The sequence below is a fragment of the Zingiber officinale genome, chromosome 11B, assembly GCF_018446385.1.
Source record: "Zingiber officinale cultivar Zhangliang chromosome 11B, Zo_v1.1, whole genome shotgun sequence".
NCBI classification, from domain to species: Eukaryota; Viridiplantae; Streptophyta; class Magnoliopsida; order Zingiberales; family Zingiberaceae; genus Zingiber; species Zingiber officinale.
The window spans coordinates 10,520,091-10,524,873 of record NC_056007.1 but is presented as its reverse complement, the minus strand read 5'-3'; the positions used below and the strand labels follow the sequence as shown (position 1 = coordinate 10,524,873).

General features: G+C 43.6%; 1 non-coding gene across 1 annotated transcript; it reads right to left on the bottom strand.

The window, feature by feature from the left end:
• On the bottom strand, nt 1-110 carry LOC122035528. The gene has a single exon (XR_006127077.1). It is a non-coding gene; the product is annotated as a small nucleolar RNA R71 (small nucleolar RNA).
• Between the last annotated feature and the right edge of the window lie 4,673 nt (nt 111-4,783).

Sequence of the window (4,783 nt, the reverse complement as noted above, 5' to 3'; positions counted from 1 at the left end):
ACTCACATGAGGAATCTGATTGCTAGCTTCTGATAGAATGAAAGTAAATCCTTATATAATGCATGGGACAAATTTAAGGGGATGCTCAGACTATGCCCCCACCACGGTTTAGAAAAGTGGTGGTGATACACATTTTTTATAATGACATTAATTACCAAACCAAAGTCTCTCTAGACTCCGCAGTTGGTGGGGCATTATTGAATAAGGGATTGGATGAAGCCAAAGAAATTATGAGAGTGTAGCACTAAACTACCATCAATGGGCTTCTGAAAGAAGTGAGAATCCATTCAAAATATCTAGAAAATATGATGTTGATGCAATGAATTTAATTTCTACAAAGCTAGATGCTCTAATAAAGAAGTTTGATACAATGAATGTCAATCCAGTAAACACCATCATCACTACATGTGAAGGATGTGGAAGTACTAAACACATCAAGGAAAGTTACCCAATTCAAGCTTTCACTGCATAGTTGGCTCAAATTGAACAAGTTGATGCAGTAGGCAACTTCAACCAAAGGTAAAACAATATGTTCTTCAACACTTATAACCCTGGATGGAAGAGTCACCCAAACTTCTCATTAGAAATAACCAAGACCAAGGGCAACCAACTAGATATGAATAGAACACTTATAACTCCTTGAGGAGATACTTGCTAACAAAGGTGAAACAAAAAATAATATCAAGCAACCTAACACAAGGTTGGACAACACTAAAAGACACTTGAAGATGCTTGATATTCAAATAGCACATGCGACGAGTTCCTCCTCAAGGACACAATGAAATTTTCCAGGAAGCTAGAGGAAAACCTTGTTGAGCATCGCTAAAGACAAGGGAATTGAATATAATGGAGAGCTGCTTCCTTCTACCTCTATTGATGAAGTTGTTCAAAAGGAGGATACCATACCAGTTGAAGTTCCTCCACCAACAAGATCTGTTCCACCAATCCTTTTCCCTCAAAGAATCTCCAAGGCCATGAAAAATGCATATTTTGAAAAATTTCTAGAGAAGGTCAAAGAAATATGTATTGACATCCCTCTCTTGGATGCCCTTCAACAAATGTCAAAATTTACTAAATTCATGGAAGAGATCATCTCGAACAAAAGGAAGAAAGAAAGATATGAGACCGTGACTTTGACGGAGGAATGTAGTGCTCTACTCTAGACATACCACCTGCTAAGCTTCAAGATCCAAGAAGTTTCTCTATGCCATGAAAGATCGGTACCACAGTTAGTGGTAAGGCTTTCTGTGACCTTAGAGCTAGTGTAAGTCTCATTTTCTATTCTATGTACAAAAGATTGGGTTTTAATGATTTTAATTAGACCACCATGGTGTTGGGATCTTAGATGGCTAGAGGGGGGTGAATAGCCTCTTTGAAAAACACTAAACAAAAATTTCTTCAAGAACTTTGTTAGCACAGCACAGCGGAATTAGAAAAACTAAAACGAAAGAAAACAAACACACAGCAGACACAAGGATATACGAGGTTCAGGGATAACTTGCCCCTACTCCTCGGCGTGTCCGTAAGGAGGACGACTCCTTGATCTTTCGGTAGATCACACCCCGGACAAGATCCGGCTAAAGATGTCTCCTTCTCGGTGGAGCAACCTCTCAACAAAGTCTCAGATGATTATAGATTTAAGCACAAGACTTACAGTGGCTGAGAAAAATATTAAGATGAGCTTACAGCCACGCGGAGAAGAGAACAGAGCAGAGAGCACACAATCAACGTTCTCAGCAAAGAGCTCACAGCTTCACCAACTTGCTTTCTCGAAGGCTTGATCACAAAAGACAGAGAATTCAGAATTCCTTTCTGAACTCCTCTTCTTCCTTCTTATGTCTCTCTGCTTCACTGGCTCGAATCACCGCCGTCTCCAGAATCGCTGCTGCCAGCCAGGCGTAGCCAATCACACCTCCTCCTCTTCTGATTCTCTGAACCCATGCCAATGGAAATCACTGGCGTCTCTGGATACGAACCAATAGCTAGAGGTCAAACTGAGCAGCCCAATCGTAATCAGATTTCGTCAGTGAACGTTGATGCCTCAAATGCATCTGTTGCAGCAAATTACAGTGAAAAGGGTACTTGTCTTCTTCTCTTAATGAAGCTTAATTTGAATCCAAACATGAGAATGTGACCTGCAACCTGCAAGCTAGAAAGACTCACAGCAAATGGTTAAAAACAGATAGGTGAATACAAATACGGCAATCGAAAAAGCGCATGCAAAGCAAACAATACCGTGGGTCGCCCGATCAACCACGCTTTATGGCGCTGATCGCAATGACTTAGGGAACCTCCTGATCGGTCCCGGACCGATCAGAGGTCGCTCATTAGCAGTCTGCTCGATCGGTCTGCGGACCGATCAGTATAATCGATCGGTCCCGGACCGATCGGCGTCGCCGTCCGGTGCTTAAAGCCTCGATCGGTCTCGGACCGATCGGTAAAATCTCGATGAGCTGCGGTTGATTTCGATCGGTCCGCCGATCGGTAAAATCCGATGGGCTCGATCGATTCGATCGGTGCCCGATCGATGCGCAATCGCTAGCCATCGATCAATTCTGATCGGTCGGCACCGATCAGGTATAAATTCCTGGATCGATGCGGACCGATCCATTCTGACTTCGGTCGGGTCGAGCCCTCTCGACCTAGTCCGGAAATGAGCTCCCTAGCCCTCTAGACTTCATCCGGTCCTAGAGAACGAGCTACCGAACCCTCTCTGACTCCGCATGCCAAGTTTCCTTCTTGGACTTTTCAACACCAGATGTCCGATCACCCTTGATCCATCTGGATTTTCCCTTGCCCGGCTTCACTCACCAGGACTTGCACCTAGCTTCACTCACTAGGGTTTTCACCTGGCTTCACTCACCAGGACTTGCACCTAGCTTCACTCACTAGGGTTTTCACCTGGCTTCACTCACCAGGACTTGCACCTAGCTTCACTCACTAGGGTTTTCACCTGGCTTCACTCACCAGGACTTTCCAACTGCTTCAATCAGGTCAACCTAGTCAACCTGGATTAGTAATTAATCTGAGTTAATTATCTGATACAAACTTAAATCAGTGTCAACAGCAAAACAACATCCAGGTCAGACTGTATCAACAATCTCCCCCTTTTTGTTGTTTGACAACACGATTTAAGTTTAGATCAGAAATGCTCATATACCCATAATTTTAGGGAAATCAGGATCCTCCCCCTAAGACGGATACACCACCAAGTCAAGGACGGGAATCAAGATCCTTCCCGTTATCCTCTCCCCTAAAATCTTTAGATCATACATTTCTAAACTTAGGTATCCTCTCCCCCTTTGTCAAACACCGAAAAGGTGCAAATGAGGTGACAAAAACTCAAAAGGCTCCCCCTTAATCCATACTGCCTTCTTTTAACTGACCTAGAGTTCCCTCTAAGGTCACAATACGACAGTAAGAAAGACAAAAGATACAATCAAATCATGGCATAGGAACAGCATATTATTAAAAAAACATAGAAAATGAAGCATAATAAGGAGCAAGCAAATATAAAACCGAGTAGCATAAATATATGAGTAGCATCAGAAGTGCAAACATCCAGATCAGACTAACAAATAACATCCAAAATACATACAGACAAGGTATATCAATCAACGTCCTCAACATGAGGAGCATCATCATCATCGGCGGGAAGGGTGAAATCCTGAGGCGGCACGCTGGAGGATGAATAGCCTGGGTAAGACTGCGGAGGCGGGTAGCGTGCCATCCATCCGAGTAGCAACTGCTGTGTCACCACCTGATGACTGCGCATATCATCGAAGCGCTGGTCAATATGCCCGCGCAGGTCATCGTAGCGCCGGTCAATCCGTATGCGTAGTCCATCGAACTCAGCAGCCACCATCTCCTCGTGACGATCAAATCGGCTCTCCAACTCAGCGATCTGCCAGCGCAGGTCTGGATCCGCCTCGCCAATGTCAGCAGGAGGAGCAGCTGCAGCCTGTCGTGGTAACTCACCTAAAGCTCTCCCATCCTTCCACTGAACATCCCCATTTCGCCCTATGATTCCAGACTTGGAAAATGCCCGTTTCCCAAGTCGGCAATCCTGCCTGACCATTTTGATTATTCTACCCTTAGAGACATCAACCTGAAGGGTCTCAAGCCAATCAGTAATTATATGCCCATAAGGCATATAAATAGTGAAGCCGCTAGGCTGAGAATATGATATGATCGAGGAGTAGATGCTCGACATGATATCAAAATCGAGACGCCGACGCAAACCATAAAGCATAAGACAATGATATGATCGGATCTCAGATAATGGTTTAGATGTGATAGGTAGAAGGAAGTTCGTGACAATTTTAAAAAGAATGTAATCTTGAGGAGATAATCTCAAGGCTGCAAAAGTAGGGAAGTCAACATCTAGCTCATCTAGCCCTTGTCTAGGCTGTCTGAAGAAGTACTCATATATATCGTCAGGTGAGATATCAAACGGTGGAGGTAACTGATCTGGTAAGTCAGGAAATATCGAAAAGACATCACCGGAACACCTCCGGCAATCGAGATACTCAAAGAAAGATGAGATACTGAAATCAAGAGTCCGCTTAGCAACTCTTGTTTTAAAACCTTGATCATTAGTCTCATGAAGGTTATTATAGAACTCAGAGACCAAGTCATAGTTGATATCCCGTTCCAAGTAGACTAGTGAATCGAGTTTGTAGTATGCTATGATTTCGGACACTTGTGGGCAAAATTCGTCCATGAATTTTCTATCCACGGACCTACAAGGAAGTAATTTGAATGTCCTTTGTTGAAAAGCTTG